The sequence below is a fragment of the Scyliorhinus torazame genome, chromosome 30, assembly GCF_047496885.1.
Source record: "Scyliorhinus torazame isolate Kashiwa2021f chromosome 30, sScyTor2.1, whole genome shotgun sequence".
NCBI classification, from domain to species: domain Eukaryota; kingdom Metazoa; phylum Chordata; class Chondrichthyes; order Carcharhiniformes; family Scyliorhinidae; genus Scyliorhinus; species Scyliorhinus torazame.
The window spans coordinates 19738008-19765171 of record NC_092736.1 but is presented as its reverse complement, the minus strand read 5'-3'; positions in this window follow the sequence as shown (position 1 = coordinate 19765171).

The following is a 27164-nucleotide window of genomic DNA, read 5'->3' as shown; positions in this document are numbered from 1 at the left end:
ATTAATGCGTAAATAAATTGTCCAATTAAAAAGCTCACTCAGTAGACTCGTTATATTAATTAAAATTAGATATCTGATTAAAATCCCATTATCAGGATATAAATATAAAACACATCCGATTTACTCCAGATTGCACAGTGCGTTCACTGTTGACCATCAATCCATTAAGATTATTTTAAATTAATTTTGCCAAATAAACAGTTTGCAGAGTCTCGAATGTCAGTTGATGCCTCCCTTTGTTCCGGAATGTTCTAACTTTGCTCTATTTCCTTGCTGGTTTTCTGTTGACCCCCCCTTTCCCCCCTGTCCACAGGGAGCAATTCACTGGGCAGGGGGATTCCAGAGACTCACCAAGGCTCCTTCGGCAGCCTCTTCCAAACCCGCAACTGCTACCACCCAACCACCCAGAAGGACAAGGGGAGCAGACACATGGGAACGCCAACACCTGGAGGTTCCCCTCTAAGCCACTCTCCAGCCTGACTTGGAAATATATCGACCGTTCCTTCACTGTCGCTGGGTCACAATCCTGGAACTCCCTCCCTAATAGCACTGTGGGTGCACCTACACCACATGTCGCAATAAAGCCGAATCTCTGGCCTTCACCAGTAAAACCGTCTCCAACTTCCAGCCACAAGCTAACTCTGGAAACCTCACCACCTGACTGCTTCAACCTCTGGCTCCTCGCATTAACTACATCATCTTACAAGAATAAACATCAGGGGCGGGATTCTCCCCTAACCGGTGGGACGAGCCGTACTGGCGCCGAGGAGTGGCGTGAACCGGAAGGTGCGGAATCCTCGGCACCTTCAGGGGCTGGGCTGGCGCCCGCAGAGTTGGTGCTGCGCCAACCGGTGTCGAAGGGCCTCCGCCGGCTGGCGTGAGTTGGCACATGCGCGGGAATGCCAGCGTGTACTGGCGTCATCCCAGCGCAAGCGCAGAGGGGTTCTTCTCCGCGACGGCCATGGCGGACCGTTACAGCGGCCGGCGCAGAGGGAAAGAGTGCACCCATGGCACAGGCCCGCCCGCGGATCGGTGGGCCCCGATCGCGGGCCGGCCAGGCCATCGTGGAGGCTCCCCCAGGGCCAGATCCCCCGCGCCCCCCGCGGATTCCGCAGGCCGCCCGCAGAGCCAGGTCCCGCCGGTACGGACCTGGTGTAATCTACGCCGGCGGGACAGGCCGAAAACGGGCGGCCGCTCGGCCCATCGCGTCGCGGAGAATCGCTGGGGGGGGTCACTGCCAATGGCCCCCGACCAGCAGCCGGCGTCGGGGCGGCGGGGCAGGATTCACGCCGCCCCCGGTGATTCTCCGGCCCAGCATGGGATTGGGAATCCCGCCTCTGCCTCTAATTAACTACTCCACAGGAAGGGCAACTAAGGATGGGAAATAAATGCGGGCCCAACCAGCAATGCCCACATCCTGTAAATGAATTTTTAAAAAAGCAAATCCTCTTAAATAAAAGTCCATTAACTCAAGCTTTTACAATTCTTTAATTGCACCTCTGTCTCCAAAAAGCATGGTTGTCTTTCAAACCAGGATTTTAAAAAATAACATGACTGCAGCAGTCATACGCACACTAACCGGCTTTTAACCCTTAATGCACTAGAGAAATATAATACAATATATCTGAAATTCCTACAGTCATCTCAGGTGGAGAGAGAACGGAATAGAAATTTACATTTATGGGGTTAGTTGAAGTACAGTGGGAGGGATAGGTTGTTGGAGAATTAGACCAGCATGGAACAGTTGGGCTGAATGGCCTGTTTCTGTCCCATAAATTCCATGTAATGGTGAAAGAGGTTGGGAAACATATGCACACAAAAAACAGGAGGCAGGTGGGAAAGGAAAACCACACAGGATATACTGGGAGAAGCCGAGAAAATATACAGCGCTGCTTGTAAATTATATATATTTTAATAATTCATGCATTATGTACCTTCTCGCACCAGTTTGCCAGCAGGGAGTGCCTCACAGTGATTTATTTTGATGTGTGTAGTAATTGTTGTCATGTACACCATATTACTATGGCAACATCCCACAAAGACGGATGAGAAAGAGATGGATTTTCAAGAGTTGGTTGATTGATGGGTGTTGACCAGGTGATCAACGACATTTCCTTCTCCTTCCCCAAGCAATGCCACGGGATCTTTAACATTCGCTCGAACCATTGATACGGGCATTGGGGTCTCTGTTTTAAGGCAGGTTCAAAATTCAAACAATTTTTGGTCCATACCATTACAGAACAAAAAAGACATTTAAGATTTTACATACTTGCCGCATTTGCTAATAATTTGTTTCACAAAAGCAGTGGCCTTGTGGGGAACCTCTTGGAGGAGGTAAATAGTTATGTTAATAACTCAGGACAGTCTGATCTATGTTAGTTTTGGTGGCATTAGAAGCCCATCAAACTATATTAGTGACAAATTTTGGAATATTGCGCAAAGTGTAACCCGTGTTGACCCCGTAACATTTTCAAAACACATGATGTCTGCGGTTTAGAAATTGGTCTTGAAATGGATTCCGTGTGTTTTCTGTAAGCAGAGCAAATGTCTTTAAAAAAATAAATATTAATATTGGTATTCAAGGGCATTACTCTAATGTTGCCAGAGACCTGGGTTCAATTCAGCCTTGGGTGACTGTGGAGCTTGCACTTTCTCCCAGCGTCTGCGCGAGTTTCCTCCGGGTGCTCCGGTTTCCCCCCACAGTCCAAAGCTGTGCAGGTTAGGTGGATTGGCCATGCTAAATTGTCCCTTAATATCCAAAGATGTGGAGATTAGGTGGGATGAAGGGGAGAGGGCGGGGGAGTGGGCCTAGGTAGGGAGCTCTTCCAGAGGGCCAGTGTAGACTCAATGGGCCAAATGGCCTCCTTCTGCACTGTAGGAATTCTATGGTCCCTTCAGGTTCCCGAACAGGCGGCGGAATGTGGCGACTAGGGGCTTTTCACAGTAACTTCATTGAAGCCTACACGTGACAATAAGCCTCATTTTATTTTTCATTTTCAGGTATCATGGCCAAAGGAAACATTGGCAACCATGGGATTCCATGAAATTCACCAATGGTTCTGATTGGCAAAGTACTGCGCTTGTTTGCTGATGCCTTTTGTTAGGATACTGGACCAGACTGAGAAAAAATGTACTTCGCCCCTGGAGTTATGATTCTAACCAATCTTATGAAGTCCAGACACAGAATTAACCACATTAACAAAGAATATTTTTTTAATTAACAGTTCAAAAGGAAAAACGTTAACTTACCATCTACATCTGCTATTAATTCCAATTAAGCTACCCAATACAGTTCAAATGCCACTTATAAATAAAGTTGCAGACAGCGAGAGACAGACAGACAGAGACAGAGAGACACAGACAGACAGAGACAGAGAGAGACACTCTTTCAGGAACAATCCAAAATCCTTCTGTCGGACTCCAATCCTATAGCTAACTAATGTTCAATTTAAAATCCTATAACAGACAGAAAAGCTACAGGTAGACCTGGCTCCTCCCAGTAGTTATATCATCTGTATCCCACTAAGATGTCCCAATCATCTGCTTAGCTAGGACTAAATACACTCCCTCCTAAATTATCTACTTTCCAGGGAATTTCCAGTGTCATGTGAGAATACCTTTAAGACATGGATGTTTAAGCAATGTACCTTTAAGGAAACATTGATGTCAGAGAGTGGGTGGAGCTGGGCTTTAGATCAGCCATATTGCAGTTTAGTTTTGCAGTTTGAAAAAGAGCCACATGACACCAGCCACCTTTCTGTAAAAAAGTAAATAGTCTAAAATCAATGATTATCTTACCATTTATAACTCCTTAATTACAACTTTAGTAGATGCATGTCTGTATGTATTTTAAACCAGGGTCTTTAATAACATTACTGCCACAAATATAAAATATAATATATAATAATTCCTACATTCATCAAACCTCTGCATTATGGCTGACCAGAAAACTCTCCCACTCCTACTGCCCGTTATTCGGTGCGTGGGGAGGATTTGCCGGTTGCGTGTCAACTGGTTTGGTCACATTAATAAACACATTTTCAGTATAGCCTGGGACTTGAACCCAGAGCCTGGCTAACCACTGCACCACACGACTTCCCTTGCTCTTGCTACTCCATCAAACCGCTGTTAGGTTTTGGAGTAGCTGACCCCAGTAAGGGCAGGATCTTCTGACGGATCATGTGACTCACTCATCCAATTGGTAGCTAGCCTGCTGAATCGGAGTGCGGGCTTTTGCTCAGTTCAATCCAGGAGGCAGGCTGGCAGCATCAAGGCGGCACTACTCTGCAAGTGGCTTGTTGAGTAGCACGTTGACTAAATAGACGTCCGCTGCTGGCAACTAACTGTTGGAGACAAATTGCTACAGGTTGCATCTTAACCTTCCCCGTTCCCTAGAGATAAGCTCAAATTTAAGAAAATTCATTCACAGTGTGTGAGCATTGCTGGATGCGTCAACATTCTGTGCCTGTCTCAAATGTCCTCTGAAATAGAGGGTGGTTAAAGAACCACATATCGGTCAGGCGAGACCAGGAAAGGATGGCAGACTTCTTCCCCTGAAAGACATTAATGACACAGATAGATCAGTCCAGTTCCAAACTTTTTTTGTCAAATTTCACCATCTGCCATGGGATTTGAGCCTGCATCCCCAGATCTTGGTTTACTAGTCAACAGTGACAATACCACTGCACCAGAACCTCCCCCACGACACCAGTGTGGCTAATAATTCTAATATGCACAAAGTTGACTTTTCAAGTGTTCAGTTTTTCCACATAGACTGAGCCCTTCGAACATTTCAAACACTCTGCTGAAAATCTGACGATGCTAATCTTCATAATGAGACTTGCTGGCCTGGGGTAAACACATCAACCGAGTTGGAAAGCAACATTCAGAGAGCTATTTTCACAATTGCATTCTTATCTCCGGGAATGTAGCTTTCAGTCGGAGGCATCGTCAGCCTGCTGACTACAACTGCGACCTAGATCCAACAGAACCTTTTACTCATCGCTTAGTACATCGCCCCTTGAACAAAGTGACTCATTTACAACCTCAATCATTTGAATGAGGTGTTCTCAGTTCCGTTCATGACTGGCGTAGCTGTACTGAGGTTACAGCTCCAGAACTCCAAAGGAGAATGAAAATCGAGTTACTTTACCGCTGATAAAACGCACTCCACTCATGACAAACAAGCCTCTGTTAGGGGCACAGATCCTTGAACATGGTAAGTTTCATTCTAAAGAATATGTGCTGATTTAAAGGAAGCTCGTTTCATTGCTGCCTCCCAACGCCAGAGACTAAGTTTCGATTCTGGCCTTGGGTGACTGTGTGCAGCTTGCACGTTATCCCAGTGTCCGCGTGGGTCTCCTCTCACAGTCCAAAGGTGTGCAGGTTAGGTGGATTGGCCACGCTAAATCGCCCTTAGTGTCCAGAGACGTGCAGGTTAGGTGGGGTCACATGGATAGGAAGTGTCCAGCTCCAGAGAGGGGGGAGGGGTGGAAAGTTACTGGAAGTTTAAAAACATTCTTACAGGCCTGAGAGAGTCTGCTGCCTGTTCCATAGGTGTATGGGCATGGGGGTAGGGTCTGATGACTGTGACAGAGGCAGGCCTAATGGGCAGGGTGGACAGACCCCAAATGAGAAACCAACATGGTTCATAACCTGTGGGGTGGGGGGGGGGGGGCAACAAGAATACAATGGCTGACCAGGAGTCTTAAGTGTTAAGGCCTGACAGTAATGTGGTACAGAATGATGTAGCCGGAGTTAGAAGAGCAACTATTAGCTGTGCCTACCCCTGAAGCAGAAAGCAATGCTACTTCTATCGTTCTGGAGACCCATCCTCGTCAAACTAATTGGCCATCAAGAGTTAACCCTCAAAAATGTCAGCTGCCCACAGTGAGTCAAGGAACACCCGGTGCAGAGAGGGGAGGGGAAGGAGGAACCTGCTCCTGGCGAAGCACATCCAGGTAGTGGGTGATCGAGGGGGGTCATCCAACCTGATTGCCTGCCGCTCTTCCGTAGCTTCATTCGCAGCCTGGTGTCCCTGGAGAGGGAGCATGTGGTGTCCACTGGCACCATCGAGGCCTTCCATGCCCGATGGGCACTGCAAGATCTGGGCTGCTTTGACCCGTTTAACCATCTTTTAATTTGATGTTAAGTTTCTGTTGATATTTGTTTTAATTTGGGCAGTGTCCCTTTCAGGAGATGCCTTTTGATTGGTCCCTTAATTTGTTTACTTTAGTTTAATTGGTTGAACTTCAAGAGAGTTCAAAGTCAAGGGGCGCGATTCTCCCATCGGGAGTCTAAGTGTCGACGCCGGAGTGAAAACCTGAGTGTTTCACTCTGGCATCGGAGCCCGCTCCCAGCCGCCTATTCTCCCGTCCCCGGGGGGGGGGGGCTAGGAGCGGCATCGTGTAATTTATGCGCGCTGGGCCTTGGCGCCACGTAAAAAGCGGCGCCGCGTAAATGACGTCACCCGCGCATGCGCGGTTGCCGTCCTCACCGAGGCCGCCCCGCAAGAATATGTCGGATGGATCTTGCGGGCGGCGGTGGAAAGGAGGTCCTCCTTCAGAGAGGCCGGCCCGCCGATTGGTGGGCACCGATCGCAGGCCAGACCCCATTGGAGGCCCCCCCGGTGCAGGAATCCTCCCCCCCACAGGCCGCCCACCCCAGCGTTCCCGCGCAGTTCCCGCTGTCAGTGACCCGGTGTGGACGGCGCCAGCGGGAACTTGTCGTGTTGGGGCGGCCGCTCGGCCCATCCGGGCCGGAGAATCTCCCAGCGGCCAGCAGTGACTCTCGCCGCGCTGGTTTTGGGGGGGGGTGGTGGGAGAATCGCGTGTGGGTGTCGGGGCAGCGTGGTGGGACACGCGCGTTGCCCCAGCCATTCTCCCACCCGGCGTGAGGGGGGGGGGGGGGGGGGAGAATTCCGCCCAAGGAATGGGCTGAAAACCCAAGGATAAATATTTGGGTCGACGGAATCCAGGGGGATTGCGTTTACCAGGGTGCTGGACCCCAGCTCCTGCCATTGAGGATCCATTAGCCCCCAGGGCGGACATCACTGTCCAGTAGCCTCTGCCCAAGAGGGACGGGCAACCGTAAACCTCCTGTCAGAACCCCCGGTGATATTGGAAAAGAGAATTGGAGACCAAAGGTGATTCTGGCTGGAGGATGGCAGGGACTGGGGCCAAACATGCAACAGAGATGGGGTGGAACCTTTGATGTGAGTGAACATTAGGCACCACACCTGGGGCGAAATTCTGCCCAAACGGCGCGATGTCCGCCGACTGGCGCCCAAAACGGCGCCAATCAGACGGGCATCGCGCCGCCCCAAAGGTGCGGAATGCTCCGCATCTTTGGGGGCCGAGCCCCAACGTTGAGGGGCTAGGCCGACGCCGGAGGGATTTCCGCCCCGCCAGCTGGCGGAAACGGCCTTTGGTGCCCCGCCAGCTGGCGCGGAAATGACATCTCCGTGCGGTGCATGCGCGGGATTGTCAGCGGCCGCTGACAGTTTCCCACGCATGCGCAGTGGGCCCCGATCGCGGGCCCGGCCACCGTGGGGGCACCCCCAGGGGCCAGATCGCCCCGCACCCCGCACCAGGACCCCGGAGCCCGCCCACGCCGCCTTGTCCTGCCGTTCAAAAGGTGGTTTAATCCACGCCGGCGGGACAGGCAATTTATCGGCAGGACTTCGGCCCATTCGGGCCGGAGAATCCAGCGGGGGGGCCCACCAACCGGCACAGCCCGATTCCCGCCCCCGCCGAATATCCGGTACCGGAGACTTCGGCAACCGGCGGGGGCGGGATTCACGGCAGCCTCCGGCGATTCTCCAACCCGGCGGGGGGTCGGAGAATGACGCCCCATAGCAATGGTCAGAATAAATAACAGAGAGGAACTCTCCAGCACGGAGTGTGGATATTGTGGTTGTTGACAGGCACCACACAGTGTAGTCATAGTTTGTGATAACCAGACAGGGCAAACTTTGACAGTGATTGGACCACAGGAGGGGCAGCACAGTGGCAAGCACTGCTCCCTCACAGCACCAGGGTCCCGGGTTAAATTTCGCCCTTGGGTCACTGTCTGTGTGGAATTTGTACTTTCTCCCCGTGTCTGCGTGGGTTTCCTCTGAGAGCTTCGGTTTCCTCCCACAGTCCAAAGACATGCAAGTTAGGTGGATTGGCTATGATAAAATTGTCCCTTAGTGTCCAATGGTTAGGTGGGGTTTTGAAGATAGCGTGGGGTGTGGGGTTAGGTAGGGTGTTCTTTTGGAGGGTCGGTGAAGACTCAATGGGCCAAATGGCCTCCTGTCGGGATTCTTGAACTGTGTAAAGGCTTGGTCCCCTTATTTAAGGAAAGATATGCCATTGGAGGCTTACTAGGATGATCCCAGGAACGAAGGGACTGCCATATGACGAACTATTGAAGAGATTGGGTCTGCACTCATTAGGTGAATTGGCCATGCTGAGATTGCCCCTTGGTGTATGGAGATGTGCAGGTGGAGTTGGGATGGGGTGCTCTTTCAGAGGGTCCTGGCACCCTCCTTCTGCACTGCAGGGATTCTATGGACCGATGTCTAGCATCAAAAATACATAACAATAAGACAGATGTGAGCCTGAAAACTCCCTTGGGTGGAGATGCCCAGCATTAGCAGATACCGTTGGGAAGAAAAGGCCAATCAGTAATTAAAGCTTTCAAAAGAATATCGCGAGAAGATGCCATTGATCCGACAGACCTTTCCATATACAAAATGCAAAAGCGCACAGACCTAGTGAGCAGACACTTTGACTTGCATCAAAGTTGCATACTGTTCCGTTGGCGTATTGTCCAATCGACCTAACCCAACCTGGTTTGGAAAATGCTGTTCCACCCAAACCTTTGTGGTGTTGGGTGCTCTGAGGTACAGATGAACCAACACGGTTGCGATTGGTACAACGCAGTTTTATTCCAACTTGTTATTTACAGATCTGTCTTGGTGCTCAGCACGTGGTGACTGTGTGAGTGTCTTGTTAATCAGGTCCTGTCCTTGTCCTTGTCTCCAGATCGACTGTCCACCAGGTGTCGTGTTTCTTGTCTTATACTGTGTCTGCTCTTGTCTGTGATTGGCTGTCGTGTTATGTGTGCTAATTGGTCTGTTGGTCTATCTATCATGATGTGTGTGTTTGAATATCATGACAACCTTGACTGCATATTTTGTACTTTGCAGGCAGTGATACCCTTGTAGGCAGAACAAGGGTCTCTGAGAAAACCGATGGATCAGAGATGGCGATAACAAGATAGAATCTTGCCACTGAAATCACAGAGTGCGAGGGATAAGTGAAGAGCAAAATGACTTGTTCAGTTTTGTCTTCAGCGCACCAACAGTTAATCAGTTTCCTAATATTTCTGTGCACATTCTTTAATTGTTGCTCAGTGCCTGCACTAATCCCAATTTGAGTGACCTATATGTATATATGGCATCAGTCACCAATTGTGTCCTTCAGTCAGTTCTAAGTTTATTTTTAATCAATAGGAGGGGCTCAGCAGAAAGCCTATGAACTTGTCAATAAATAGCAAAATGGTCCAATGAGCTGCATTGAAGTCCAGCGACAGGAAAGGGGAGGAGTGGTGAATGGTTGTTTTTCAGATTATCATAGAATTTAGAGTGCAGAAGGAGGCCATTCGGCCCATCGAGTCTGCATCAGCTCTTGGAAAGGGCACCCTACCCAAGGTCAACACCTCCACCCTATCCCCATAACCCAGTAACCCCACCCAACACTAAGGGCAATTTTGGACACTAAGGACAATTTAGCATGGCCAATCCACCTAGCCCGCACATCTTTGGACTGTGGGAGGAAACTGGAGCACCCGGAGGAAACCCACGCACACACGGGGAGGATGTGCAGACTCCGCACAGACAGTGACCCAAGCCGGAATCGAACCTGAGACCCTGGAGCTGTGAAGCAATTGCACTATCCACAATGCTACCGTGCTGCCCCCAAGGCAGGAAGGATGCTCTGCAGTGCCCCCTCCCCAGGAGTTCAGATCTCTGTTCCTCTTGGTGTACACGAATGACCCAGATTTTAGCGCACGGGGCACAGCTTCAGAATTTGTGGGTGACACAAAATTTGAAGTCTTGTGAACTGTTTTTGTTAAACTACATCGACGTACTGGTGGTGGAACGAGCGGACCAAGTGGAAGATGGAACCTAATGCAGCGAAGTGTGCGGTGTTTTTGTTTTCGTAGGAAGAACCACATTGAAAAAAAAAGGGCACAATTCTAAAAAAAAAAGAGGTCAGGAGTAGAGGGACCTGGGTGGAGATCATTGAAAGCGGCAGGACAGGTTGAGAGAGTGGTAACAAAGTGTATAATATCCTGAGCTTTATTAATAGGGACATAATGACACAGTGGTTAGCACCAGGAACCTTGGGCGAAATTCTCCGGAAATGGCGCGATGTCCGCCGACTGGCGCCCAAAACGGCGCAAATCAGTCGGGCATTGCGCTGCCCCAAAGGTGCGGAATGCTCCGCATCTTTGGGGGCCGAGCCCCAATGTTAAGGGGCTAGGCCGGCGCCGGACTGATTTCCGCCCCGCCAGCTGGCGGAAAAGGCCTTTGGTGCCCCGCCAGCTGGAGTGGAAATGACATCTCCGGGCAGCGCATGCGCGGGAGCGTCAGCGGCCGCTGACGGCATTCCCGCGCATGCGCAGTGGACGGAGTCTCTTCCGCCTCCGCCATGGTGGAGACAGTTGTGAAGGCGGAAGGGAAAGAGTGCCCCCACGGCACAGGCCTGCCCGCGGATCAGTGGGCCCCGATCGCGGGCCAGGCCACCGTGGGGGCACCCCCCCCGGGGCAGATTGCCCCGCGCCCTCCCCAGGAGCCCGCCCGCGCCGCCTTGTCCCGCCGGTAAGGTAGGTGGTTTAATCTACGCTGGCGGGACAGGCATTTTAGCGGAGGGACTTCGGCCCATGCGGGCCGGAGAATCGCGCGGGAAGGCCTGCCAACTGGCGCGGCGCGATTCCCGCCCCCGCCGAATATCCGGTGCCGTAGAATTCGGCAACCGGCGGGGGCGGGATTCATGCCAGGCCCCGCCGATTCTCTGACCCGGCGGGGGGTCAGAGAATCTCGCCCCTGGTCGCTGCAGTCGTGGGCGGTGCGTGAACGCTGGAGGGGCGGCCTGTGGGGGGGGGGGACGAGGGGGGATCCTGCACCGGGCATTACCTGGAATGTGGGGTGGCCCGCGATCGGTGCCCACCGATCGTCGGGCCGTCCTCTCTGAAGGAGGACCTCCTTCCTTCCGCGGCCCCGCAAGATCCGTCCCCCATCTTCTTGCGGTGCGGACTTAGAGAGGACGGCAACCACGCATGCGCGGGTGACGTCAGTTATGCGGCACCGGCCGCGTCATCTATGCGGTGCCGCTTTTACGCGGGCGACAAGGCCGGGCGCGTGTAGATGCCGCGGCCCCGATCCTGGCCCATTGTCAGGGCCTGAACCGGTTGGGACCGGGGCCGTTCAGCGCTGTCGTGAACCTCAACGGCGTTCACGACGGCGCGGCCACTTCGGCGCGGGAGTGGAGAATCCCGCCCAAGAACTTTACAAATGGATATAGAGAGGTTAGGAGAGTGGGCCAAAATATGGCAGATGCAGTTTAACATAGATAAGTGTGAGGTCATTCAGTTTGGTCGAAAACACGGAAAGGCAACTTATTATCTAAATGGGGAGAGACTTCGGGGTGCTCCCACGCAGAGGGATCTGGGTGTCCTTGTGCATGAGTCACAGAAAACGAGCGTGCAGATGCAGCAGGTAATAAAGAAAGTGAATGGAATGTTGGCATTTATAGCTAAAGGAGTATAAAAGTAAGGAAGTGTTGTTGCAACTGGACAAGGCATTGGTGAGACCGCACCTTGAGTATTGTGCACATTTTGTTCCCCTTATTTGAGGAAAGATGTAGTGGCATTGGAGGCAGTTCTGAGGAGGTTCACTAGGTTGATTCCAGAGATGAGGGGTTTGTCTTATGAAGAGAGATTGAACAGTTTAGACCTATACAGAATGGGGGAAGATCAAATTGAGATATACAAGATGATAAAAGGTATGGGGCTGGATCCTACGACCCCCCCGCCAGGTGGGAGAATCGGCAGGGGTCAGCGCGAATCCTGCCCCTTATGTCCTCCCAATTCCCCCGCCCCCCAAAACCCAGCCCGGCGTGAGACGCGCCGCCCGCCTCGGAGAATGGCGGGGTCCGAGGCAACTCAATGGGCGCTGGGGCCGCCCGAATTCTCCGGCCCGCGATGGGTAGAAGTCCCACCCGCCTGTAGCCGGTCCCGCCGGCGTGAATCAGAGTGGGTCCCTTACCGGCGGGACTTGGCGGGCTCCGGGGTTCCTGGGGGGTCGTGGGGGGGATCTTGCCCCGGGAGTTGCCCCCACGGTGGCCTGGCCCGCGGTCGGCCGTTATGGTCCTCTGCGATGGCCGATGCGGAGATGAACCCTCCCGCGCATGCGTCGACTCGCGCCGGCCTGCGGAGGCCCTTCGAGAGACTAAATAGTTTACTCCTGCTCCTTGTTGTTGTGTTCTCAGAAAGAACCACTCTGGCTTATTTCACCATCCAGCTCTTTGGTCTGTAGCACTGTAGGTAACAGCACCCCAGGCACGAATATGGGCCAGGATTCTCCCCTACCCGGCGGGGCGGGGGGTCCCGGCGGGAAGGAGTGGCGGGAACCACTCCGGCTTCGGGCCGCCCCAAGGGTGCTGATTTCTCCACACATTTAGGGTCCAAGCCCTCACCTTGACGGGCTAGGCCCGCGCCGGAGTGGTTGGTGCGCCGTCGATCGGCCTTTGGCGCCACGCCAGCCGGGGCCAAAAGGACTTCGCCGGCCGGCGGAAGTCTGCACATGCGCGGGGGGGTGGGGGGGGGGGGGGGGGTGTATCTTACGTGTCGGCCATGGTGAAGGCTCTGGCCGAGGCGGAGGGAAAAGAGTGCCCCCACGGCACAGGCCCACCCAGGATCGGTGGGCCCCGATCGCGCGCCAGGCCACCGTGGGGGCACCCCCCGGGGCCAGATCACCCCGCGCCCCCCCCAGGACCGTGGAGCCCGCCCGCGCTGCCTTGTCCCGCCGGTAAGAGAGGTGGTTTGATTCTCGCCGGCGGGACAGGCATTCCAGCGGCGGGACTTCGGCCCATCGCGGGCCGGAGAATCACCGGTGGGGGGGTGGGGCTCGCCGACCGGAGCGGCGCGATTCCCGCCCCACCGAATGTCCGGTGCCGGAGAATTCGGCAACCGGCGGGGGCGGGATTCACGCCAGCCCCCGGCGATTCTCCAACCCGGCGGGGGGGGGTTCGGAGAATCCCGCCCCAGGGGTTACAGGGAGAAGGCAGGAGAATGGGCATGAGGAACAGACCAGCCATCATCGAATGGCAGAGCAGGCTCGATGGGCCAAATGGCCTCATTCTGCTCCTATAATCTTATGCATTTATGATTTGATTTTAGCATGGAGTATATGTGTCCAGTTTTGGACACCATGGGCGAAATTCTCCCGAAACGGCGCGATGTCCGCCGACTGGCGCCCAAAACGGCGCAAATCAGTCGGGCATCACGTCGCACCAAAGGTGCGGAATGCTCTGCATCTTTGGGGGCCGAGCCCCAACATTGAGGGGCTAGGCCGACGCCGGAGGAATTTCCGCTCCCCCAGCTGGCGGAAACGGCCTTTGTTGCCCCGCCAGCTGGCGCGGGAAATGACATCTCCGTGCGGTGCATGCGCGGGAGCGTCAGCGGCCGCTGACAGTTTCCCGCGCATGCGCAGTGGAGGGAGTCTCTTCCACCTCCGCCATGGTGGAGACCGTGGCGGAGGCGGAAGGGAAAGAGTGCCCCCACGGCACAGGCCCGCCCCGCGGATCGGTGGGCCCCGATCGCGGGCCAAGACACCGTGGGGGCACCCCCCGGGGTCAGATCGCCCCCGCGTCCCCCCCAGGACCCCGGAGCCCGCCCACGCCGCCTTGTCCCCGCCGGTAAGGTCGGTGCTTTCATTTACGCCGGCGGGACAGGCAATTTAATCGGCAGGACTTCGGCCCCATCTGGGCTGGAGAATCGACCGGGGGGACCCGCCACCCTGCGCGGCCCGATTCCCGCCCCCCGCCGAATATCCGGTGCCGGAGACTTCGGCAACCGGCGGGGGCGGGATTCACGGTGAAATTCTCCTACCCGCCCCGCCACATTTCTGCCCCGACCCGGCCGGCGGGAGTCTCCGTAACACCGGCCGGTCAATGGGGTTTCCCATTGTGGGGCAGCCCCACGCCGTCGGGAAACCCCCCGGGCGCCGGCAAAACGGAGACTCCCGCCGGCGGAGAATGACGCCCCACGGCAGCCCATGGCGATTCTCCGACCCGGCGGGGGGTCGGAGAATGACGCCCCAGATTTTAGGAAGAATTTGAAAGTCGCAGAGAGAATGATAAATTTACAGTGTAGAAGGAGACCATTTGGCCCATTGAATCTTCACTAGCCCTTGGAAAGAGCACCCTACTTAAGCCCACGCCTCCAAACTATCCCCGCCACACAGTAATCTCACCTAACATTTGGACACTATGGATAATTTTAGCATAGCCAATCCACCTAACCACACACCTTTGGACTGTGGAAGAAACCGGGGCACCCGGCGTAAACTCACGCAGACACGGGGAGAAAGTACAAACGCCACACAGACAGTCGCCCAAGGCCAGAATTGAACCTGGGTCCCTGGAGAGGTGAGGTAGCAGTGCCTCAGAAAAGATTCAGGGAAATAGTCCCAAAGATGAGGAACTTCAGTTATGTGGATAGGTTGGAGACAGCGGATAAGTTGACCTTGAGAAGAGAGGGGGTTAAGAGGAGAAGCAGAGAGGGTTAAGAGGAGATTCGCTCGAGGTATTCAAAACGATGAGGGGCCTGGACGGACCAGGCCGGGAAAAAGGGTTTCCGTTGGCGAAAGGATTGAGAATCAGTGGGCACTGATGCAAGGGTCATTGGCAAAACAGCGGGAGGAAGGTTTTGTACAATGAATGGAGTCGGTTAGGATCTGTAATGCACCGACCGAGAGAGCCTTCGCGGCCAGTACAGGCCTTTTTTTGAAGCGTTCTCACTATTGATGCACAGCAAGATCCCACATTGCCAGTGCGATAACCGGGCAGTCAATCAATGTTTGACTCTTGTTGGCTGCGGGAAGAATGTTGGCCAGGAAATGGGGGAGAACTCGCGTGCTGTTTTTTGAAAAAAAATTGTGCGAAGGGATCTTTTTACTGCGTCTGCCTGAGATATGGCGGAGTGCAGGGTGACTTGAAAATCCCCGTGCTGGAGCGGGACTCAATCCAACCATCTTGCAACTGAGAAATTAAATTAAACCAAGTTGACAACGAGGAATATATAGACTGGTAGCGCCATTTATATATATCTGTTCATTTCCCCCCCCCCCCCCCCATTTATTAGAATTTAACGCCTGCAAAATTACTTTATCACATTCAGAGTTTTCCTTTGTTAAATGACAGCAGTGGCTGCAATTCAGTCACGTGTAGGGCGCTACGTAAATGCACGTCCTCCTGATTTTTGTCTTCAGCAGGTACAGGATCAGCAGGAATTGGTGGAAGCTGTATTCACGCAGTGATTGAATTGCCACTGAGCTGGTTTGCAAACCTCAAGGCATCCACAATGCAGCAACCTGCGTGAGCCTTCCGTGGCGGAGGTCAACAGGAGGTCGCCACATTTTACTGAGGCAACATAGCTCCCTCCGACGTTCCGCACTCTGCCCTCGCCTGAAGGACGACCCACGCACAGCGAGGCTTTCGTTTTCCTGTGGGCTGCCCGTCTCGGTCACCACGGGCCTCGTCAGGTTGATGGGCCACGGCTTGTCCGAGCAATCTCCCGGCGGGAGAGAGAGAGAGAGTGTCGTAGGGCGCTCTGCGATTTGCAGCACTCGTTACCCACACACTTGAAAAAAAAGAGCGAGGGCGGATATTTAATGAGTCTCTGGCTGATCTTTGATCCTCTGTACTTGGGTTTACTGCTCGCGCCTGTGCAGCAGATTCAGCAGGCACAATAAACCCAAGGCACATCCACATGAATCAGCTGCGGTTTCCCACTGAAACGAGTGGGCAGCGCATCCTCGCACAAGCTGGGCATCGCCCACTGCTTAAAGCTACATCTCGCATTCAAATCATCTGCTCTCCCATCGGGACGTTTCATTTCCTCACTGGCTTCAAAACGCACTGCACGAAAGACGGTTTGGTTTCATTCAATTCCACCAAGTCTTCCTTACACGAGTCATGCCAGCCTTGTAGTCGCTGGAGTCAAAAATTTGGAACGTGTCCTATCCAACGTCATTGGCGTCTGCACCCACCCTGGACTGCAGCAGGATGGGGAGCTGCGACTCGCCGAGGTTTCTTGGGCAGCGACCATCAAACCGCAGCCTCTACCCACCCAGCAAGGGCCAGGGTGGCAGGTACATGGGCACCCCATCACCTCCGAATGCCCCTGAGTAAGACAGCACCAGGGGCTGAGACATACCTTTTACTTTGGGCCTGGGTTACCACATGGGCGCTGGGTCATACAAACATCAACAGATGAATTAGGAGTAGGCGTAGACCATTCGGCCCCTCGAGTCAGCTCCGCCATTCTAGAAGAACATGGCTGATCTGATTTTAATCTCAACTCCATGTTCCTCCTACCCCCTCGATAACCTTTCACCCCCCCCCCCCCCCCCCCCACGCTTGTACCCCTCGGTAACCTTTCACCCCCTTGCTTATCAACAATCTAATTCTGCATTATCCAAGATGCTGCTTTTACCATCTTTTGAGGAAGAGCATTCCAAAGGCTCACGGCCCTCTTGAGAGAAGAATCGCGATCTATTGGCCACGTTCGCGCCGAGGCTGTTAAATCTCTCGAGGGGCCGCTCACAAGACCGGCCTCGTCACGCCTCGTGAGAGCCGACAAGATCCCGCGAGACGTCGTGACCTGGAGCCTGCCCATTGAGGTCGGGACCCAGATTTTCATATTCAAGTGAGCAGTTAGTCTTGAATATGTCTGATGTGCCGGATCTACCACAGAGCCCTGGGTCCAAACGGCCTCAGCTATGCCGTTTAGCAATCGTTTCCACACACTTGGACCAGGTGTACTTGAACTTTGGGGGGGGGGGGGGGGGGGGGGGGAGGGGTGGGTCTTCCAGGCAATCGGTGGCCCCTGGGTGGTACCAGGAATTTGGCCCAGGAGTGTCCAGCCTGTACGAGGGGAGGTGCTGGGGGCTCGATGACCCCATTATTGGGGCATTGGGGGGGGGGGGGGGGGGGGTGGATCTAGAGATCAGGGAGCATTTTTAAATGGCACCTCAATCTCTTCCTGGACAGCTCATGAAAGCAGGAAATGGGACGAAGTGTAGCCTCGGGGCCCGAAATGAAGCAGGGTCCCATTTAATCGTGGGACCATTCTCGGTGCTGCGAGTGCCGGGAAACACCCAGCTCACCGTGCTCGACACGGGAGTCTCTTTCATTTCCGTTCAATCGTGCCCGTTCTCATTTCGGTCTTAAATCCGAGGCCCCTTATTTTCTTAAACCCTCGAACTACTAACTCAATCTAACAATTCATCAACTGCACCGCAAGATGTTGACAGAAACACCTCGCAGGCAACCACTGAAATGTCAGCAACAATTTCCTGGCGGACTTGCCAAAGAACTGAATCTAGGAATTGGATTCATGTCCACACCTCTTGGTACGTGGATGCGACACACTTGCAAATCGAAAAGAGGCTGTTTCCAGAAGCGATGGGACAGAAATATCTGTACGCTTGTCGTCCGTAACAAAACCACAAATGTGTTGGTGAACATTCCATCTGTCAACCACTCCCAACAAAATCAGGACACTTTCAAAATGGAACTTGGTTCCAAATAATCATAATAATCATTATTTATTTATTTATTGTTTAAATTTAGAGTACCCAATTCATTTTTCCAATTACAGGGCAACTTAGCGTGGCCAATCCACCTAGCCTGCACATCCTTGGGTTGTGGGGGCGAAACCCACGCAGACACGGGGAGAACATGCAAACTCCACCCGGACAGTGACCCAGAGCTGGGATCGAACCTGGGATCTCGGATAATAATCTTTATTAGGGTCACAAGTAGGCTTACATTAACACTGAAATGAAGTTACCGTGAAAAGCCCCCAGTCGCCACACTCGGGCGCCTGTTCGGGTACACGGAGGGAGAATTCAGAATGTCCAATTCACCAAACAAGCACGTCCTTCAGGAAATTCACTCCCACAAGAAGGAACGCCAGGATATTCCTCCATTTTTCTACCTGGCTGCGAATCGCCAACTTTAATAAAACATTAGGGGGGATATTCACAGGCTATGGAATGCAAAAATGCTCGTCATAAACTTTTGGTGCAATTGTTAAGCAGAGGAAAACGGGGGGCACTGGGCCAGTGAGCTGAATGGCTGGCGAGGCCATTTTAAGAGTCAATCAAATTGCTGTGCATCTCTAGTCACATGTTGCTTCTGGCACTACAAAAGGCCTGACTGTACTGAAGGAGAGGGAGAAGTAAGGGTGATGGCGATTGGGGATTCATTCGTTAGGGGAACTGACATGCCTTGCTGCAGCCACAGATGTGACTCCAGGATGCAGAGTTGACTTCCTGGGGCCAGGATCAAGGATGTCACTGAATGGCTGCAAGGCATCGTAAAGAGGGATAAGAGATAAGTCAAGAGATCATGGTACAATGTTGGTGCCAGCGATACAGGTAGAATGAAGGATGAGGTCTTGCATCAAGAATTCAGGGAGCTGGGCAGCAGATTAAATAGTAGGGTCTCGAAGGTTGTAATCTCGGGATTGCCCCCGGTGCCGTGTGCTGGCGATTACAGAAATAGGGGAATAGGGCAGATGAATGTGGGGCTCAAGGGGTTGGTGCAGGAGGGAGCGTTTTAGGTTCCTCGATCTCTGGGACTATTTCTGGGGAAGGTGGGATATGTACAAGTGGGAAGATTTAATGAGACCAATATCCTTGTAAGTGGGTTTTCTAGTGCTCTTGGGCGGAGTATGAACTAGTTTGGCAGGGGGAGGGGACACAGAGCGTTAGTACAGTAGGGACACAGTATACAACAGTAAAGGAACCAAGACAGAGGGAGCTCAGCCATGTTGAGTTCCAAGGGAGTAAGGCAAGGTGGATGGCTCTACTTTAATGCTCGGAGCATTATAAGAAAGGCTAATGAGTTAAGGGCATGGATTGACATGTGGAATTGTGATATTGTTGCCATCACTGAGACATGATTTTGGGAGGGGCAGGACTGGCAGCTCAACATTCTGGGGCGTAGGATCTTCAGGCCAGATAGGGGAGGGCATTCAAGAGCGGGTGGTGTTGCATTATTAATTAAGGAATCAGTTACTGTCCGGAGGCAGCCCCTAATATTCCCATCAGTTCAATGTAGGTGGGGGTGGGGAGAATTTGGCGTGAGGCCCAAAAATCAGTTTTGCACTGGCGCGAACTTCCCGCGCGTTCTTCCGCTGGTGCCCGCCATGGTGGATCGGGAATCCCCAACTGGGGGCCAGCATGAAACGGATTCTCATCCCGCTAATGGGATGTATAAGGCGGCCCAACCGGCACCTTCCACCCACGCCAGATTCTCCGCAACACCGGCGGGAAAGCACGCTGGTCCAGAACACGTCTGGAACTACGTGACGTGCAGAAGTCGGGACTTGACCGAAGAACTACTGGGGCTGCCTGCGGAGTTTGGTATGGAGACCGTCAGCAACCCTGGGCCCTGGGACACTACAACAGTGACTGAGGTGCGGCGGAGGGGCGCGGGGGGCATCTTTCAGGTGGATCTTCCAGCTAAAGTATATCTGGAGATCAAGCTTCTTTCTTCAACGGTGGGTCAGTGACGTTGGCCGCCTTTTAGATATGGCACCCAAATATGACAGCGGGACCCGCACCGTCAAGTCTGCACGTCCACAGAATATGGCACTAAACCCCGGGTGCATAATTAATGAGGTCGGGCCTGGAAGATATCGTGTGGTTTCCTATTGGCTTCCAGAGCTGGAAACACTCCTGTGATGAACGGTTACTGTATTACTGTACCCTTATCATCATGTAAGGTGCTGTCCCCTTTAAGATCGGGCTTGGAACCCTGGGGGACTCCGCCTCTGGCTCCGCCCACCTGGGAGTCGTATATAAGGGGCTGCCTTGTGGGCGCCCGTCTCGGCACCAGGCTAGTTCTTAGCTTATTAAAGCCTTCTTTACCGTTTACTCTCTGAGCGTCGTTATTAAGGATACAACAACTCCCCGTCCCAGATGGGAGAATCCCGCCCTCAAAGGGGTATTTTACTTAGGCTTTGCATCATTGGGCAATCCTGGAGATGCCATGATAGGAACATCGACTGAATATATTAATCTGAAAATTTCCTGATCCATTTGCACAGACGTAGTGACCCCTTTGCGGTGGGTTAAGTGTCTGGATTCTCTTTTCACAGCCCAGTTCCAAGGGTATTATTATTACAGCCCCCCACCCCCTCACCCCAGGGTAAAACATCAAAGGAAACAGTTTTCCCAACAGGTAGCAGTATTTAAGTCAGTAAAGCGAGAGAACCTTTTAGACTCCGGCCCTCAGACACAATTCAGCACAATGGGATTTTTCCTTAGGAAGTGGACGAGAGAGGGGAGCGGATGGACAACGGGACATCAGTTGGGAGTGCAGCCCGGCTTCAGGATACTGGCTGTTGCTGTTGAGTTCTCACTTTCTCACAAATGTTTGTGTCTTTGTATGGACCCGAGATTCTTGTCCAATGACTCTGAATCGCAATTGTTTTGGCGCAGAAGGAGGCCATTTTGTCCCATCATGTCAGCCTCAGCTCTCCATACAAGCATCATGACTCAGTGCCTATTCCCTGTACACCTGCACTATAGGCTGGTTTATTTGCTTTTTGTAAGACCCCATGTGGACAGAAATGACTTTAAAAAGAATAAGAAAGTAACTTAAAGTCCTGAAATTTATATTGTGTAAATACTAAAGATATAGCGAAACTCTCCCCCAACGTCGGGATGTCCGCTGACTGGCGCCAAAGACGGCGCCAATCAGACGGGCATCGCGCCGGCCCAAAGGTGCGGAATGCTCCGCATCTTTGGCGGCCTAGCCCCAACATTGAGGGGCTAGGCCGACGCCGGAGGGATTTCCGCCCCGCCAGCTGGCGCGGAAATGCGGCGCATGCGTGGGAGCGTCAGCGGCCGCTGTCAGTTTCTCGGCGCATGCGCGGGAGCGTCAGCGGCCGCTGTCAGTTTCCCACGCATGCGCAGTGGGGAGAGTCTCTTCCGCCTCCGCCATGGTGGAGGCCGTAGCGGAGGCGGAAGGGAACGAGTGCCCCCACGGCACAGGCCCGCCCGCGGATCGGTGGGTCCCGATCGCGGGCCAGGCCACCGTGGGGGCACCCCCCGGGGTCAGATCGCCCCGCGCCCCCCCCCAGGACCCCGGAGCCCGCCCGCGCCGCCTGGTCCCGCCGGTAAATACCAGGTTTGATTTACGTCGGCGGGACAGGCAATTTCTGGGCGAGACTTCGGCCCATCCGGGCCGGAGAATCCAGCGGGGGGTCCCGCCAACCGGCGCGGCCCGATTCCCGCCCCCTCCCAATCTCCGGTACCGGAGACTTCGGCGGGGGCGGGGGCGGGATTCACGGGGGCCAACGGCCATTCTCCGACCCGGCGGGGGGGTCGGAGAATGACGTAATTTTAACCCAACTCACTGAAAACCGAAAGGACCAAATGCAACACCACACCAAATATTACTCTCCAATCAGTATTACTCCTCACCCTGGTGGTCTAGTTTGATGTTCTCACCACCAGAGTCCAGTTTTGATCCCTGGGCAGGGAATGTAACTTTGTCCAGTGGGGACCTATGGAGTGCTGCACTGTCAGCAATGCCACATTTTGGATAGGACATTAAATCCAGGCCCCATTTGCCTGCTCAGGTACATGTAAAAGATTCCATGGGGCTCCAAAAAAGAGCAGGGCGGCACGGTAGCACAGTGGTTAGCACTGTTGTTCCACAGCGCCGGGGACCTAGGTTTGATTCCCGGCTTGGGTCACTGTCTGTGCGGAGTCTGCACGTTCTCCCCGTGTCTGCATGGGTTTCCTCCGGGTGCTCCGGTTTCCTCCCACAAGTCCCGAGAGACGTGCTGTTAGGTAATTTGGACATTCTGAATTCTCTCTCCGTGTACCCGAACAGGTGCCGGAGTGTGGCGACCAAGGGATTTTCACAGTAAATTCATTGCAGTGTAAATGTAAGCTTATTTGTGACAATAATGATTATTAAAAACGAAAGGGTGTTATCCCTGGTTACCTGGACAAGACTTATCCCCCATATGTTCGGTTGTCATAGTCCCGGGGACCATGGGCTGCTCTCGCCTTTTCTGAGAGAGCTGACTGGTGGTGATTTAACCTGAAGGTCACCACACCTCAGGTACGGGGCCAAAGGTGAGACTTTCATGGATGATCTCAGTTGGTATGGGAATTGAACCCACGCTGTTGGCATCGTTCCTCGTCACGAACCAGCCGTCCAGCCAACTTGAGCTAAACCGACTCCCAGTTATCCCCCAATTAACATCAGAAAAACAGATGGTCTGGACGAAATGCACAGAAACTGAAAATCTGGAATAGAAACTAAAATTCCTGGAGGAACGCAGCGAGTCAGGCAGCATCTGTGGGGAGAGAAGCAGAGTTTACGTTTCGGATCAAGATGACCTATCAGAACGGTTCTGATGAACCGTCACTGACCTGACAAAGTTAACACGGTTTCTCTTCAGAAAGGCCTGCGGGCTTGCTGAGTATTTCCAGCATTTGTTTCTCTGGCACATTGCTGTTTATGGAAGTTTAATACGTGTAAATTGGCTGCTGCCCTTTCCATATGATGTACCGTCAATTGACACGAGACGAGAATGGTGAAACAATCAAGGCTTTATTGCACAAGATGTTGTGCCTCCTGCAGCTGGAACCAGAATGGGAGCAGCACAGGAGAGCAGACACTTTTATACACCGCCTACTGGGAGGAGCCAGCAGGCTGGGATTTACTGTGGTACCTGTAATACAGTGGCAGTACCGAATGCATGCAATATGTTACTAGTGGTGTTTACCACACCATATTACAACAATGACTACACTTCAACAGTACATAATTTGATGTAAAGCACTGTGAGGCACTTATTGGTTGAAAAAAGCACTCTATAAATCCACATCTTTTTTGTTTTTCCTGCACCAGGTATGAGTCGCTATTTACTTCAATGGGGAATAAAATTGAGCAAGGTTTAAGATCAGACTTATACCCGATTCCACAGCCTTCTGGAAATGCGAATTGGAGGAACAGCAACTCCTCTTCCAAATAGTCATATTACAGACTTCTGGACTTAACAGGAGTTCAAAAATGTCAGACCATTAACTATTTCCCCCCATTGACCCGCATTTCAATTTTTTTTGTTCCACACTCAACCCCACCCTTCTCCCACAGAGCCATCTATCACTTGTCCTTCAATTTTGCTTTCACAGAGTGCTGACCCTTGTCCCGCTATTACAACTGAGATGAGGAGGAACTACTTCTCATGGCGGGTGGTGAGTTTGTGGACCCCGCTGCCCCATAGTGCGGTGGAATTGGAGTCATTAAATGGCTTCAAGAAGGAGATAGATATATTTCTGATTTTAAAAGGCTGAAAGGGATATGAGGAACAGGTGGGGAGGTGGATTTGAGACCAGGAAGAGATCAGCCACGATCTGATTGAATGTCAGAGCAGGCTCAAAGGGCTGAGTTGCCTACCTCCGCTCTGAATTCCTATGTTCCTATGAACACGTTCTGCTATCTGACCATTATGCTGCTATCAGGACCTTCTTTAATCTTTAACACTTCCATTAACACTCCCTTTGTCTTGACATCTTTGCGACGCCTCTCCTGAGCTCCCACCTATCCCTGACCTTCTCGTTTGTTTCACCTACTCCACCCCCTCTCAAAAAAGTATAAAATCCGTCACATTTCCCCCTCTCTTTAGCTCTGAAAAGTCTTTTGGATTCAAAACGTTGACCATATTTCTCTCTCCACAGATGCTGCCAGACCTGCTGTGTTTTTCCAGCATATTCTGTTCTTAGTCCACAGTTTTCTGATTGGTCCCAAGGCGTCTCAATTCGGAGCTCAATAACTAACCTTGAGCGCTCCACAGAGCCCTTTAACAGGAAGATAACAACTTGGATGAAGGTTGTTGGCACAGATGCACCAAGAATTTGAAAACGGAAGCGTTCTCAGCATTATTACAAAGTCAAGGTAACAAAAAACATCACCATTGAGGCGACAGCATTGCAAAATACATGTTGCTTAGAAAGCATCAGTACACCAGCTCTCAGATCTGGCTGGTCAAACCTGTTTTTTCAGCACACGCTTTAAGCGTAGCTGGTTTAGCACACTAGGCTAAATCGCTGGCTTTTAAAGCAGGCCAGCAGCACGGTTCAATTCCCGTACCAGCCTCCCTGAACAGGTGCCGAAATGTGGCAACTAGGGGTTTTTCACAATAACTTCATTTGAAGCCTACTTGTGACAATAAGCAAATTTCATTTCATTTCATTCATTCATTTCAAGTGAGGGCCTGTCACTGCTAACCTAAATGTGAATTGATGTATTAAATCTAATTGCTCCCATTATTCACAAGGTCGTGCCCCAAATTTACCAAAAATAAAAGACATCCTTTCTTGCCGCGGAATAGCAGAACAATTTGCGTTCTGCTACGCTTGACAATATGCGGAGACCATGGAAAAGAAAAGGCGATGACAGAATGTCAAGGACGCAATTAGCGGGCCACACATTCTCTCAGCAAAAAATTAAATGCTGCTTATTGTCTGTAACCTCTTACATTGTGCGTACCCTGTCACTCAGGGTCGATGTTACAAAGGTGTCACCTTCGTACGAATGAAACGAGAGAAAGTACATGAGAACGGATGAAGGTGAAGAGATTGCAATGCACTGTGGAGACAATTCTCCTCTGGAGCAGCCTGGTTTCTTTGCTAATGTGGCTTCGATATAATCTCTAACCCTGCCGTTTGCCTGTCGGAATGAGATGAATGGTCTGCGGAGGCTCAAACATCGGTTTTATTCACTCGGGTCTACATCGGAGGGGACAAAGGAATTGGCGTTCCCCAATGTTAATCAAAAAAATCCCAGATTATGCTATTATAGGTGCCCGTGGATGGCCTGTAATGGAGAAATCTGGGCTTTTGAGATGTCAACAGCTGGAGGTGATGAATCAATTCTAATTTACTCTTCTCGGAGCCATCTGTCTGGTCATAATGAAAAATGCCTTCAGATCATAATGCTGCAAAGTTTTCGTGAGACAGAAAGAACTTATATTGGTTAAAAAAACACAGTTCTTCTGAAGGTACGGATACAGGATGAAGAATATTTCTTCAGGCTTATAACATTTCCCCCCCCAGTTATATCCCACTCTGTGTCTGAACCCTCCAGCTGTGCACTCAGTCCCAGATCGGAAACTCTTTTCGCTTCAATACCCCGGCAGTTCCCTCCCACCCCCCTACACACTTTGCCACTGCTCCAGCTCCACTTCCAAGGCCTGTTCCAGCCTTTGCTCAACCAACCTTCAATTTTACCTCGCAGATAGGCAGTCAGCCTGCTGGAAGGCTAATCTGGGCCCGGAGGTGGTGCGCAATCAATTACACTCAAGACGAAGTGATTTCAGAACTGAAGGATTTCATCCGCTAGAACCCGTACCCCAGCAGCTACGATACAGAAAGTGAAGGCTGCTGGGACGGCACCGTTTCTTATACTCCGCCTGTCAGGGCGGAGCTACGTACAACAGCCAATGGTAGACTCCTGGGTCTAGCCAATGGTCATCAGCTTCTTAGGTACTGCAATACCTGGTACTACCACAGGAGGTACTTAGGGCTGAAATTCTGGGCCCTCCGGGGGACTGTAAATGGAGGTGGATGAATCATCATAGAATTTACAGTGCAGAAGGAGGCCATTCGACCCATCGTGTCTGCACCGGCTCTTGGAAAGAGCACCCTACCCCACCCTATCCCCATAACCCAGTAACCCCATTCAACCAACACTAAGGGCAATTTTGGACACTAAGGGCAATTTAGCATGGCCAATCCACCTAACCTGCACATCTTTGGACTGTGGGAGGAAACCGGAGCACCCGGAGGAAACCCACGCACACACGGGGAGGACGTGCAGACTCCGCACAGACAGTGACCCAGCCAGGAATCGAACCTGGGACCCTGGAGCTGTAAAGCAATTGTGCTAACCACTATGCTGCCACGAGGCCCGGAAACAATGGCGCCAACCGGCACGCTGGCTTCCTGACTCTATCCCCGGCGGAAGCCATTTTTCCTGAGGTGGACTATCTATCCACACGAAGCAAACAGCCAATGAAACCTATTAAGGTCTTTGTTAACACGGTTAGAAGAGGCTGACTGGGATTTTCTTGACACGATTGAGGCACCTTAACTGCTTAGAGGTGAGCACCCAGTGACAGGCTGAGGAACCAGTGCTTCAGGCACCTTCTCCCTGACTTGGTGTGGCAGAGGCCAAAAATGGCTCTATAGAGGGAATCCCTCTCCCTCCTTGCCCCCCACACAGTGGTGGCCTGGCTGCCCAATTCCTTTTTAAAAAAAAATTCAATATTTAAATAGAAAATGGAGAGAGCGGTTGTCTCCATGTTAAAGCCCCCTCTCTAACACTTACACTCTCCTGCAGCCTGCTGTTGCTCTCCATCTAGCAGCCTCCGATGGGTTCCCCAGCTCTTCCTGCCACCTCTCACTAGACAGGGAACCCGTCTCCAAGCCAATGAAACAAAGCCTCCTTACAAATCTCAAAGTGTGAGTATTTCCCCTCCCCCGCCATCACCCTGAGTCTGTTTGGGATCCAGAAACAGCCCCGGGATCCTGTTTCCAGTCCCAAAGTAAAGATAAAGCCCTTAACCTCACACAGTGTCTGCTGCTAAAAATCTAATAATAATAATCACTTATTGTCACAAGTAGGCTTCAATGAAGTTACTGTGAAAAGCCCCTAGTCGCCACATTCCGGCGCCTGTTCAGGGAGGCTGCAGCCACGCACGCTTACATGGCACCGACTGTGCTGGACCGCTTGCCCGCCCCCACCCCCCCCCCCCACCCAACCCCCCCACCCAACCCCCCCCCACCACCCTGCCCG